Source organism: Camellia sinensis, chromosome 10, assembly GCF_055761805.1.
Source record: "Camellia sinensis isolate YWXY chromosome 10, ASM5576180v1, whole genome shotgun sequence".
In the NCBI taxonomy this organism is placed as follows: domain Eukaryota; kingdom Viridiplantae; phylum Streptophyta; class Magnoliopsida; order Ericales; family Theaceae; genus Camellia; species Camellia sinensis.
The window spans coordinates 103,589,191-103,604,479 of record NC_138970.1 but is presented as its reverse complement, the minus strand read 5'-3'; the positions used below and the strand labels follow the sequence as shown (position 1 = coordinate 103,604,479).

General features: G+C 39.9%; 1 pseudogene; it reads right to left on the bottom strand.

Moving 5' to 3' along the window:
- Nucleotides 1–2,842: 2,842 nt before the first annotated feature.
- Nucleotides 2,843–4,708, bottom strand: LOC114295751 (uncharacterized; annotated as a pseudogene).
- Between the last annotated feature and the right edge of the window lie 10,581 nt (nt 4,709–15,289).

Genomic DNA, 15,289 nt, shown 5'->3' with positions numbered 1-15,289 from the left:
TTATATTTTTAGATAGATGAGCATGGATTAAAATTTAAAATATAATAACATGTACTTGTTATGTTTTAAATTTTTTATGCTAGATGGATGTGAATTGGATGATTATATAGATTACATGACTTTTAATTGAATGGTTATGTAGTTTGGAATTACTTGTGGATGGAAACTTATAATAATTGATGACTTTAATTAAACAGATTAAGGATTTGATGATTTATGTATTTTGTTGGATGTTCATGATTCAGTTGATTTTGTAGGTTTAAATGATTCTTGCAAATTACAGGTTATATTAAATGGATTTGATGGATTATTATATTTTGATAAACAAAAAGAATTGAATTGGCGACTAAAAATTGGTTTTGTTTTCCCTCTTTTGGCGACAAAGTGATTAGTCGGGAAAGATGAGTAATACTTTTGCCGACTAAAGTTGTTAGTCGGTGTATAACCACTCACATTTGGAGACCTGCAAAAGGGTATATTTGGCAACTAAATAATTAGTCGGTAAAATTATTAATTTTAGCAACCAAAGAGTTTGGTCGCAAATAGGTCTATTGCCGATTAAAGTTTTAGTCGCGCAAACATTACTTTTGGCGACTAACCGATTTGGTTGGGAAATGTTACTTTTGGCAACTAACATGTTTAGTCGAGGAATGGTATAATTAGCGACTAAAATATTTAGTCGGAAAAATATCACTTTTGGCGACTAAAGTGTTTTAGCTACAAAATGGATTAGTCATGGTAATTATATATTTAGCGACCAAAAATTTAGTCGGCAAATAGAATTTTTTCCCGACTAAAAAACTTTTTAGTCGCTAATTATTTTTCGCGAACCTCACTTGGCGACCAAAGTGGCAACCAAAAAAATTAGTCGCGGATAACTTTTGCCGACTAAAAATGAACTTTTGCCTACTAAATTTTTAGTCAGCAAAAGTGTGAATTCCTGTAGTTGGAGTTCATCGCAGGTCCTATTTCAATAACTCAAACTATTCATTTTGTCAGACACTTCATGTATTTCATACATACAAAAAATTAAATTGATTCAATAACTGCAACGTGTTCAATTTAATATTTTTTTCATCAAAAAAATGTATGGTTTATTTTTTAAAAACACAATTATCAGTCATTTTTTTAATGAAAAACACAATAAATGAACAAGTTATAATTATCGGATTAACTTAATTTTTTGTGTGAATGATATGCATGATGTGTTCGAGAAAACAAATGGTCCAAATCATTAAAACGGGACCCGTCGTGAGCCACACAAGGCCAAACAACACCCCTACAATCAAAATTTTGGAATTGAGGGAATCCTCCTCATTTTTTTAACTAATTAAGGTACGTGAATCAAAAGAATTCATTATTCTTAAAATTTCGTTAAGGTTTTGTAATCAAAAGGGTCTACAAACACAGAAAAAGGACGATCATAAATTACACAGATTACAACCTTGTTTAGTTTGTATCTCAAGATATAATTTTTGAAAAAAAAATTTAAAATTTTGTTTGGTTCAAATTTTTTGAAAAAAAATTTCCAAGTTTACTTTCTCTCTCCTACATATCAAGCAATCACTTTTTCTCTCTACTCTTTCCTTTTCAATCAGTTTTGCTCTCATACATATTTACTCAACTACAACAAAATATCAAATCATTCCAAACTTCCAAACTCTAAAACTATTTTCAAAATATACAACCAAACAAATCAAAAAAAATTCTAAATTTTCTTCCCAAATTTTTTTTTGAAAATTTATCTCAAAACACAAACTAAACACACCCTACAACTTTAAGGCTAGGATTTATTTGCAGTGAACTAACAATTAGATGATTAAATCTACATCATCAATATGTGATTCTGATCAATTTCTAGTTTTTATTTTTGGTATTATAAATTTTTCTTTCCGTAATATTTACATAGGAAAATGTTATGGTATATATCATCCCTTTTAAGGTGTGTACCATATGTAAGTTATGTTATTTGTAAGTTTGATCGTTACAAATGACATAACTCAATATGATGATACTCATAATAAAAAAAAAATTAAGTTATAACTAAATATCACATGAGATATAACCAAACAACTCCTAAGTCATAATCAAAATTTTATCATAACTAACATCAAAATGTGTCAAAACTAACAACGTCGTATGTCATAACTATTGACTCAAACGTCATACCTAAAGGAGTATATAATACACACCCCTGTACTATTGACTTTTCCATTTACATATCAACAACACTACACATCCAAAAAAAATTACTTACAAAAATATTTCAAAAATTAATTATGTAATCGAAATTTATTTAAAGTGTGATCCACAATATAAGAATAGAGTCTATACCATAAATGTCTTGTCTGTAAGATTCTAGACAACTTTCTAGGCTAATAGCATTTCTTTATACAGGGAACCCAAACAAACAATGGTGATCTTTTCCCCCAAAATGCAATGCATGTGTGTGGTGGAGTAAGTGTATTGTAAAATTGATGTGTGGAATAAATTTGGATCACATGTTAAAAATTGTGTGTATAATTTCTGGTGATAATGCTACAATACATACCTTTAATCAAACTTAATCAAAGACCTTAATAGATCATAATCAAACACCTTTGAGGTATAATCAAAGATCTCTAAAGTCATAACCAAAATTACAACCATAATAGATCATAATGAGTGATAACCAACAATACAATGTGTAATAACCAAGAGTCATAAACCAAACATCACTTGAGACATAACAAAAGACTTTTTTAGTCATAACCAAAGTAACAACCACAATATATCACAAGTAAATTATAACCAATATCACAAGAAGCCATAATTAAAAGCCATAATGGTCATAACTGGTGCATATCATAGAATTTCCCAGTACACATTTATTTACATATACATACATAAGAAATGAAAAGATAAAACAGATATGAAATCTGGGTTGAGTTGAGTAGCCCTCAACATCACAAACTTCCAGCAATAAAGCAACCCTGAAGCTCAGCCAAGCTGTTTCTTTTATTTATTTATTTTTATTTTTAACATATTATCATTACAACTTTTCTTGTTCAGTCTCATACTTGAAGTCGATGTAATTGCTGCCAGTGTAAATGCCATCATCTATGGTTTCAGTATTTTGTTGTCTATCAGTAAGAGTGGTGGTGTCGAGCTGCTCATAAGAGAAGGGAATGTCGCACGAAGCCTTTGTCGCTATCAGATTCACCCTCACCATTGTCATTGGTGGCACACTAAACTTGTACAGATTCTCCTTATCAGTTGTCAATGACTCAGTTTGTCCCCACTGGTAATCTCCACTAAATTCACCCGAAAGCTCAATTTTTCCCTCTGCAATAATGAGTGGAACAGTGGATTGGATGGTGGTTTTAACACCCAACAACTTCAATGAAATGCTGGAATTCCAAGCACGGGTCTTACTCTCTGAATACGAGAGCTTGACGTCTACAGTTTTGGGTTCTTGGGTTCTGTTAATAGCATCTTCAGTGGCCAACGTGAGGATGCTCCGGTTGTAAATCCTGGCATCTCGGAGGCGAAAATTGACATTATATATCTTCCTTGAGGTAACTGTTTCATCCACCTCTAGGTGCACCTCTGTGGAAATGGTGGACACATTAGCACTGAGACAGTTAATCTTCCCATTGGTGGAGGAGAGTACGCATCTTGCATAGCTTCCCGTTACCCAAGTTACGGAGAGCAGCGACGTTGTTGCCAACTTTGGTAGGCCAAAACAACATGTCAGATTTAGGGGAGTTGTTTTCTTGTTTTTGCTTTTGGTTTCTTCCTTTTTCTGATCGGCCAATAAAAATTCTAGTTAAAACGGAGGAGGAAGAGGAGTTGTTGTTGTTGTTGTTGCTGCTGCTGCTAGTGGAGTCATCTGAATCAGCCAAGATCCAATTCTGGTTATGATCCAATTCTGGATGTTGCGCCCCCAGAATTTGCCAAGTAATGAGACTTTATGCGAACGCTTCCATTAGGAGTTGTGATGACCTCGTTGCAGACCATGGGATCTGTAATGTCACTGGATGAGGAGAAATGTAGATATTGGTGTCCTATTATTGCCTTTGAACGCCACGCACTTGGGTAGTATGAACAGTGATTCCCAATCAATGATGGTGTAGAGATCACGTCGATCCGGGTCAAGCATTGAATTTCCTGCGAATAAGCAAAAATCACGAGGAGAGGCTATCCTCCATAAGCATACATAGGAGCCAACTTTAACATGGCGAAATCAAATTGTTTGGGCTACAACATTTTCGTAAAGGGGCTCGAACAACGTGCATGACCATTGTTTTTGGTCTTCCTCTGGTTCATCAGCACTGGCAACAATCCAACGATGCATCGACGACCACTTTACCAAGTATTTGTTGTTGTAACAACATCTTAGGTGCACAAATGGTCTCCTCCCACCATTAGTCTTTGCCATCACCACTTCGTATTTTGTGTATGGGCTCACAAACTCCTCCCCAGAGAATTGGACAAACGCATGCTCCAAACCATCTTCATGTATGTAGCGCAAGTATTTGCCATTGTAGTTTGATTTGATCGCCACAAACCTTGGCAATGCTATTGTCTCTCTTGTAAAAGCGTTGGATTTGGGCTGCACTAATGACAGCATTTCCCAATTGATGATTGTGAAGACATCGCATTGATCTTTGTCAAGGTGTGCTGATGCTGCGTATAAGCATGAACTTTTTGCGCTTGTTACCCTCATTAAGCCTGCATATTTGCCGAGCTAGACGTGACGCAATCGAATTGTTTGAGTAACAGATCCAATTTTTGTTTGAGCAGCGTCACAATCACTTACTCGGCGGGGCTCAAATAAAGTACATGACCATTTGGATTGGTCTTCCTCTGGTTCGTCAGCAGTGGCAAGAATCCACCAGTGGCTGGGCGACCATCTTACAAAGTACTTCTTGTTGTAACAACATTTTATATGAACAAGTACATTCCCATTACTACTAGTATTCGCCTTCTCCAATTCGTACTTTGAATACTGACTAGAAACCTGCTCTCTAGAGAATTGGAGAAACCCATGCACCTCCTCATCTTCATGTATGTAGGGCAAGCACTTGCCATTGAAGTTTGATTTCAGCACCGCAAACCTTGGTAATGTCATGTTCTCTATTGTAAATGCTTCGTCTTTCGGTGGCAAAACTAGCAGTGTTTCCAAATCAATGATTGTGTAGACATCACACTGATCTTTGTCTGGTTCTGGTGATCCTGCACATAAGCATAAATCACGTGGAGTTGCTTCCCTCCATAAGCATGCATAGCAGCCGAGCTGGACGTGACGGAATCGAACTGTTTGAGCATCATCATTACCATCATTATTATCTACGTAAAACGGCTCGAATAAGGTACAGGACCATTTGGATCGGTCTTCTTCTGGCTCATCGGCCCCTGCAACAATCCATGGGTCATTGGCCGACTTCATTACAAAGTATTTGTTACTGTAACAACATCTTATATGCACACATCCCTTCCCACTACTAGTCATTGCCCTCTTCAATTCAAACTTTGTGTACTGACTACAAACCTCGTCTCCGGAGAATCGGAGAAACCTGTGCACCGGCCCATATTCATGTATGTAGCGCAAGTACTTGTGATTGTGGTTTGATTTAAGCACCACCGTCCCTGACAATAATGCCATTTCCTCTCTTGCTAACATTGAGGATGTCGGTGTCAACAACACTGATTCACAATCAGTTAATGTGTAGATATCGCACCAATTTTTGTCAAAATCCTCTGATCCTGCATATAGACATGAATTGAGCGGACCTGTTACCCTCCATAAGCACGCATAGTGGCCGAGCTGGACATGGCGAAATCAAATTTTTTTATTTACATTTTCTATTGATGGGTGAATAGCGCCATCCAAGAAGAGGACCTCGAACGACGTACAGGACCATTTGGATTGGTCTTCCTCTGGTTCGTCAGCCCCAGCAATGATCCACCACTTGTTCTCCGCCTCCCTTACAAAGTATTTGTAGTTGTTGATTGATTTATGCGCCACAAACCTTGGCAATTCCATTTTCTCCTCTTTCTGCATTGATCTCTCTAACTTCTTTCTTTTTAGAAGCTGTATTTCTTAATTCGTCGCAGTTTGAAAAAATTTTGAGCTTTTCTGCGACATCCACAAAACGTTTTAATAAAAGAAAACTCTAAAATGTTTACTGACATCAATTGTTGAAGTACAATCTCTTCATTTTTACACTCCGTTTTGACTGAGAGATGAGAAAAGAAAAGAAAATAAATGATTAGAATTTTTCACCCAGATAAAAAAAGAAAAGAAATGAAATGAATTGAATGTGGTTTCTCACATCCAAATAAGTGACGAGAAACCATGCTCCCTCAATATATATATATATATATTTTTTTTTTTTTTTTCTTACCAAACCCCTCAATTCAAACGGGTTTTAGGGTAAAAATATTAAACACCCCCCCCCCCCTCCCACAAAACTCTTATTTAATTTGTCCATCAACTATTGGATGTGTTTATTGTGTGCCTAAATATTCTTAATTTGAGTCTATGAAATCATAATCCGTTAACCTGACTCATACCAAAACTAAAATATTTTTCTTATTATTTATTTGTTACATATGTATGTATGTGTATATTTATATATAAAAAAAAATTAAGGTAAACTATCAATAGCTCTTAATAATTGGATTTAATTCACATCAAATCATATTAAAATAAGTCTTAATAAAATTGTTACTAAAAATAATTTTTTGTGACGATTTTTTATATGTCGCTAAAAATTGACAATTAGGGACTTTTTTGTCACAATTTTTATAAATTGTTGCTAAAAATTACAATTAGTCATTTTTTATGACAAATTTTAAAACTCTCACTAAAAATTAAAAATTAGTGATTTTTTTGTGACAAGTTTTTTAAACTGTCATTAAAATTTATAATTAATGACATTTTTTATAACAATTTTTAAACTGTCGCTAAAAATTAACAATTTGTGATATTTTTTAATAGTGTTTTATGAAAAATATCATTAATTATCATAGAACCTATTAGACAAAAAGTCCACCTATTAAAACCTACACGCAAGTCTTCCAAAAATTTAACTCTAAACTCTTTCTCAAAACATCTCCTCTAATTCATGTTAACATAGAAGATACATTATATTAAATTTATTATTATTTTTAATGATTTTAAAATTACATAACATACATTATCAATAATTTTTAATTTTATTTTGCATTGAAAGTTGGATCTTACAATTCTCAATTTGATTTTACAATCCGATCTATGAATTCATTCCAACAATCCCACCTAAAATTCCAAATTTTACGAACTTAACAAATATATTTTAAAAGACTTAAATATAAACATTCAATCACTTAGGGTCTGTTTGGTAACGTTTACGTTTTTAGTTTATATTTACAAAAATTTTATAAATTGATTTTTGTTTATTTTTAGAAAAACATAAGCTACAAACGCATTTGGTAATTGAGAAAATGTTTAAAAATTTTAAAAATACAAAAAAGAGTGAGAAATAACAAGTGGTGGAAAGTGGCAGCGGAAGACGGTGGTGGAAAGTGGTGACAGTGGGTGGGTGGGTGGATGGGTGGGCGGGCGACGGTGGCGGGTGGTGGGTAATAACGAGTGGGTGATGGTGGTGGGTGGTGGGTGGTGGTAGTGGTGGGTGGGTGGGTGGGCGACGATGGCGGGTGGTGGGTAAAAGCAAGTGGGTGGTGGTGGTGGTGGTGGTGGTGGTGCCGGGTGGTCGGTGGTGGTGGCAAGTGGGTGGCGGATGGCGGGTAGGTGGCGAGTGGTGATGGTGGGTGACAGTGGCGCGTGGTGGGTGGTAGCGAGTGAGTGGTGGTGGCGGTGGTGGCGGGTGGTGGGTGGCGGTGGTGGCGGGTGGTGGTGGATGGTGGCAGGTGGGTGGTGATGGTGGGTAAGTGGGTGACGGTGGCGGGTGGTGGGTGGTAGCGAGTGGGTGGTGGTGGTGGTGGTGGTGGGTGGTGGTGGCAGGTGGATAGCAGATGGTGGGTAGTGGTGGGTGGTGGTGGTGGTGGGTGGGTGATAGTGGCGGGTGGTGGGTGGTAGCGAGTAGGTGGTGGTGGTGGTGGGTGGTAGTGGCAAGTGGGTGGTGGGTGATGGTGGTGGTGGTTATGCCATGATGGGTGGTGGTGGTGGTGGTTATGCTATGGTGGGTGGTGAGTGGTAGAGGCAGGTGGGTGACAGATGGCTGGTGGTGGTGGTTGGTGGATAGTGGTGGCAGGTGGGTGGTGAGTGGTGGTAGCGGGTAGGTGGCGGGTGGTGGTGGCGGGCGGTGAATGGTGGTGGCGGGCGGTGAATGGTAGTGGCGGGTGGCGGGTGGATGGTAGGTGGATGGTGGGTGGTGGTGGTGGTGGCGGCGGTGGTGGTGGTGGTGGCGGCGAGGGGTGGGTGGTGGCGGCGAGTGGGTGGCAGGTGGGTGGTGGTGTCGGGTGGTGGGTGGTGGTGGCAGGTGGTGGTGGATGGTGGGTGGTGGGTGGTGGTAGCGGAAGACGGTGGTGGTGGGTGGTGGTGGCGGAAGACGGTGGTGGAAAATGGTGGTGGGTGATGGCTAGTGTTGGGTAGTAAAAATAAAAAACTCAAAACTCAAAACAGAAACACATTTTTTGAGTTTATATTTTTTGGCCAAATTTATAAACTGAGACCACTAATTTATAAATAAAAAATTTACCAAATAAGTTTTTATTTGAATTTTTAAAATTTTTATAAATATAAATAAAAAATTAAAAACGTAAGTATTACCAAACGGCACCTTATCAACAACCTTTTCATAGTTTCAAATCAATGGATGTTTTTTGGAGTGTGTTTTTTCAAGTCGAAGCCTACGTAGTTTTGGGTCTGAGATGGTTTTTTTGTTTTTTTGGTGCGCATGTGGCATACATGGGGTATATGATGCCACATTAGCTTCAGGAAGAAAGATAGCGGTGAAATGTCTATTTTTCGATCATGCTGTTAGCAATTTCAATGATTTTTATTTTTATTTTTAATTTTGTCAAATAGACTTATTATTAGACTCAAATTAAAATGTTGTACACAAACAAGCACTTTCAATAGTATAGGGATGAATTAAACAAAACGGTAATAGTGTTGGGGGATTTTTGTATTTTACCCCATCTTAATTTGTTTATCTATTAATTAATTTATATTTATTTATTATTTTTTGTTTCCACAAACCACTAATAGTAAATAAAGAATGAAAAAAAAAAAATTCTCCAAGGCTATGTTTGTTTGAACAAACTTGATCAGATAATAGTAAGGATATTTGGACAGATTAAATTAGATGAGATTAATATTCTTAGGATTATTAGTGCTGGGATTATCAATCCCTATGAATTGTGTATACTATTAATTTTTCAACTTAACTAATTTTCGAATCTCTCCTTAGTTGTCTATTTTGTATGTTACTCTATATTGGGATTCAATAATCCCCCGTATTAGGGATATCATGTCTAAATAGATGACTAGTTTGAATGTTAATTTTCAAAGCTAAACATTAGATTATGTATTTTGTTGGATTATTAGTCCAATTTAAAGGTCATGTACATCCAAACAAACATATTGGTTTAGGATTAGGAGAAGGGATTGACAAAATCGTATCAATTTTGTAATTATAACCAATTAGTCTGAAAGGTGGCCATCGGTTTGTTGGCCCGCCCAACCCGTGTGTAGACACCCCATTTTTGACCGACCTTAAGACTCAGACGTCACCGATTGAGCGCTTGGTGATATTGCATAATGTGCTCGTTCAGAAGTCTCAGAGTCGCGGCTGCGAGCCCCGCCTCTAGACTTCCGAACCCTTTTCTGTGCCTTGTCTCGGTTTGCGAGCCAGACTCGGTTTTCTCTGTTTCTTTTCCCGAGGGAAGGGAGAGGTCCCGTAGACCATCTCTCAATGTCCGTAGGCTACATTTGGTGGCCGTAGGCCATTTTGCCCATTTCGGAGTCCGATTCCCGGTTTTCGGAGCCGTCAGGCCGTGTACCTCGGTTCGGGACCGCTTAATCATCTCCTATCGCTCTGATTTTTGGCATACATCTTATTTCATCCCTTTTGAGGGACACTGGGGGCTAAGAAACCCACTTCGAGGTCGAATACCATTTTCGGTGCTTAACAGCCCATTTTCGGGACCCCGAACTGCGTGTTTTGGCCCCGGAACATTCGTTTTGCAACGGTTTTCGTTCATTTTTGGCAGGTACCTCTGTTTTATCACAGGGAAGGTCACTGAAGGGTGGGAGGCCAGCAATTGTTGCAGCAACCAGTTATTTCTCTTCCGGAGCCTCCCGGCGCCCGTTTTTCGCACTTCCGGGCTAATGTTGAATACCTTGGAGCTAGTGTTGCCAACTTTCAACCACATATCTGTGATCTACACACTTGGGAGGCCCCTAAAAGTTCATGGCCGGCCATTAAGGTCACCTGACCCTTTTGACCCCTTTCTTCCGGGCTAATGTTGAATCCCTTGGACCTTTTTTCTTGAACTTTGAACCACATATCTGTGATGTACACACATGAGAGGCCCCTAAAAGTTCATGGCCGGCCAATAAGTCAACTTGACCCTTTTGACCCCCTCTTTCCGAGCCATTGTTGAACCCCTTGGGCCCACTTTCTTGGAATTTCAACTACATGGTTGTGTTGTACACACATAGGACTACCTCCCCAATAGCTGGCCGGCCAGAAAATCACCTTGACCCTTTTGACCCCTAGCCGGCCGGCTAGGGGGTGTGGCCGGCCGGCCACCTCTAGCAAAAGTGTGAGGCCGGCCTGCTTCCTTGCACTGTGCCCTTTCCAGCTGTGGGGCAATATCCCCTAGATATTTTCTGTATCCGGGGGATATTTTGTGGGGGAGTTTTGCCCTCCTTCTCCCCCACCTTTACACCCCATTTTGAACCCTTATAACCAGCTGGTGGCCTTCTTTGTAAGGGTTAGAAAAATTATTCTTCAAAGCTCCATAGCCAACTCCATCTTCTTCCCTCTCAATTCTTCAAAAAACCCTAAGTCCCTAACCTTCATTCCTTCTACACCACCAAGCTCTACCACCACCACCTCACTTCCAGCAGCAAGGAAGGTTTCTAGAAGGCAAAAGAAGCTGCAAATCCATCCAAGAAGCAACAAAAGCTTGAATCTTCAAGGGTAAGTTACACTTTTAACCTTTTGAACCTTTTTCTTGATCTATTTCTAAACCCCACTTCTTTTTGGTTTCAAGCTCCTGCCCTAACTGAAGAGGGCCATATTTTGAGCTCATCTTCACTTCTTATTAAGGGCTCAACCTTGTTTGAGCCCTCCATAATATACTTGCTTCATTGATCATCTTGTATGTCATGTTTTTGCATGCTATTTTTGGCCCATGAGCAATTTATTTTCGAGCATGTTATAAACTGATATAAGGCTTATTTTGAGCCCCTCTTCAATATTGGAGAAGGGCTCAACATTGTTTGGTGACTCCATGTGTCACTTGTAGTTATACCCCTCTTTTCTTCCCCTTTCTTACAAGCAATGGCAGCCTACCATGCTTAGGTTTTTGGCCATTTTACAGTTCTGAAAAGGTCCTTGTTTGGTCCATTCTTCATGTTTTGTTTAGGGTCTTTCATGTTTTGGGACCTCCATAAGCCACTTCATGTTATATCTCACTTTCGGTTCGTTTTCTCGCATGTTTTGTTAGCCTACCATGCTTAGGTTTTTGGCCATTTTACAGTTCTGCAAAAGTTCTTATTTTGGTCCATTCTACATAGTTTATCAAGGGTCTTTGGCTGTTTGGTGATTATTCTGCATACTACATGTTATGGCACCTTTTGAGCCTTGTTTTGAATCATATTTTTAGCATATTTGTATACTGATTTTGAAGCTGCCATATATTGTAAATGTTCATATTTTTGGTCCATCTTCAGTGTTGTAGAAGGAAATTTTCCAGTTTGGGTTTTGTTTATATCACTTGCTTCATTACCTCTTGAAAATACCGTATTCTTGCATGCTATTTTTCCCTACCTATATTTGCTGTTTGGCCATGTTTATAACTGTGAAAGTGCATCTTTTGGGACTGTCTAGCTTCTGTCTTTGCATTGCATGTCCATATTGTGCATGTTTGGCATGGCTATAGGCCATTTCGGGTGCCTAATGTCGCATTTCGGGACATTTCCTTTCATTTCATGTCATTTCGCTTCATTTCGGGACTGTTTTCCGCCATATTTTGTTGCTGAAATTCCATTAGTATGCTTGCATATCATTTTTGCCACATTTCATATCATTCTATCATCACCTCGGTTTGCGTGCCCGTGTGCACGCATTTCGAGGCACTTCATTTTCTGCCATCGGCATCCGAGGTGAGTGTGGCTGAGGCTCTCTTATGTTGGTATAAGCCCATTTGTCATTTTCATGTCATTTTCATATCATTCTGTCATCACCTCGGTTTGCGTGCCCGTGTGCACGCATTTCGAGGCACTTCATTTTCTGCCACCGGCATCCGATGTGAGTGTGGCTGAGGCTCTCTCATGTTGGTATAAGCCCATTTCTCATTCCCATATCATTTCATCATATTCTAGCATTGCCTCGGTTTGCGTGCCCGCGTGCACGTACTTCGAGACACATTTCATTGCTTCGGTTTGCGTGCCCGCGTGCACGTACTTCGAGACACATATCATTGCCTCGATTTGCATGCCCGCGTGCACGTACTTCGAGACACATATCATTGCCTCGGTTTGCGTGCCCGCGTGCACGTACTTCGAGACACATATCATCGCCTCAGTTTGCGTGCCCGCGTGCACGTACTTCGAGACACATATCATTGCCTCAGTTTGCGTGCCCGTGATCACGCACTCCGAGGCATTTCATTTCCATAGCATTCTGCATTTTCTCGGTTTGCGTGCCTGCGTGCACGCATTTCGAGGCATCTCATTTCATAGCATTGTGTATGTTAGGATTGTATCTTAGTTGCATTTCATGCATATTGCATCATGTCCGGAATAGGAGTTAGCCCGGGCACGGGAAGCGAGGTACATTTCGTACTCCGAGTGACGGAATGTGTCTCAATTCCCCAGTCACCGACACTCCGGATTATCCATGATGGAGTTAGGTTTTAGCTGTAGTTTCATGTGCATTCATCCTATATTGAGTTGTGCATTTCGACTCCTCGGCCATCATGCCTCGGTATGCGTGATTGGTGGCACGAGGATCGAGACATGCATATATTTGTGCAAATACATTGCTATGCCCCTTTCCTGCTCTCTGTTGCAGCAAAATCAGGAATCAGTAACTTTTTGGGGCTTGGCACGCATTTCAATAACAGGTGTAAACAGAGGCTAATTGGGGCATTCCGGTGGATTTCCGCGCAAGACAGTCCGGATATGCATCATCCACCAGAAGCAAGGCAGTCCCTGGCTTGCACGCCAGTTTTATTTGCTTTCTAGTTAATTCATTAATTAATTAGAATTCTGTAATATTTTGGACTGTAATATTCTTTTATTTTGGGGACTGTAATATTTGGACTGTATTACTTATTCGGACCCTCCGAGTGAGGGCACAACTGTAATAAGTGTGGGTGAGTGTGATGTATGTCTTCCAACCCCACGTCTTTCTCCCTTTTATTTATCCGCTTTTGATGGTTAGATTAGGGCATGTTTAAATTAGCATACAGTATGACAGCATGTTTGCATCATTCATCTGTTTTGCATGCACCGGGCTCGGCGCATCATACTAACTGCATTGTATTTTCAATTCCAAGTTGAATACATGTTAATTGTAGCATTTCATATGCCATCTTAGAATAGCCGAGCCTACTATAGTTGCATTTTGCATGTGTTGCATTAAGCATTTTTGTATACTTAGGATCATGCATGATTTCTAATATAGTTTCTATTTTGGCTTGGAGTACTCGGTGAGTTTTATGCTTTAGCATCCTTGCATGCGTGTGAGTGAATGCCATGATAGCATGCTTACCATGAGGCTATGTGCTTATCTGATATATCTGCCTGAATGCCTGTGGGTGAAGGTTGGGTTATCTGAATTGGAATGAATCATCAAATGTTTCAAGCCTACCTGCGGGTAGCAAACCATTTTCAAAAACAAGCATGAAATGTTTTGTTTCAATTCAGGCGATCCAGTCTATACTTATATGCTGTGAGCATCACATAGTAACCTAGGCTAATAACCGGAATAAGAACTCACAATGTTTTCAAAAATTGATATCATGGTTAGTAGAGGCCGGTCTATGACCGGGCGAGCAGGGGTGCTCACGAAGTGACCTTCCCCAATCGTACCCAAGTTCCCGAGCCGAGGCAACTTTGGTGATGACGGACACGTGGCCTTTTGGCACCGAGTCAAGGTTTCCTAAATTTCCCAAAATAAAATATTTAGGTGGCGACTCTGTATCTGGCAAAGCAGTCCATGTTTGGCACTTCTTTCAAAAATCAGTTTTCCTAAAACGATTTGCCGGATTTGGACTCTTTGGTTCAGATTTAGAACCGTGACTACGAAAAGTCGAGTCCGAGCTGTAGCGAGGTCCCCCGCGGGCTTGTTACAGTTTCTGGCGACTCTGCTGGGGATTTAGAGAACTTGACTCGAACTCATGATATCTGTTTTTGACTACACTGGTGTGATTCTTTGCATTGCATTTGCATTGGTGCGCCTAGGACACCGTGTTTGCCATCTGCTATTCCTGAACGGTTTGCCAGAGGCTTGTCTTGTCAAGGCATGACCATAAGGCTGACTGGTTGTGGGCTCTGCCAGTATGGGAACACAAACCCCGGTTTTACCGGGGCACCCTCTTTGACCATTCGACCTAGTGCATATTCGGATCCATAGTGACCATTCCAAATTAGGACAGGTTGCTTACCCGTTTATACGTTGTTTGAAACCGCTGCGTGCGTAGTGAAACCCTAGTTCCTGACACAATAGGACAGGGAAACCCTACCCCAACATAGGGGTGTTTTGGCTCTCACTTATCTGTTATGTGCTTTAGAGTGCGTCTCTACAGGAATGCATGTATCAGTATATGAGTTTGGGCATCAAGCCTGCGGACTTCAGTTCAGAATTGTCAGTATCAGGCCTGCGGGCATTATATCAGTATATGAGTTTGAGTATCAAGCCTACGGGCTACGGTTCAGTATTGACAGTATCAGGCCTGCGGGCATCAGTTCAGTATTGTCGACATCAGGCCTGCGGGCATCAGTTTTGTATTACGGGTATCAAGCCTGCGGGCATCAGCCAGTATTTGAGGATTAATTATCTGCGGATATCAGATTCTGTTTCAGGGAACAATGATACAGGGATAATAATCAATGTTCGAGGCC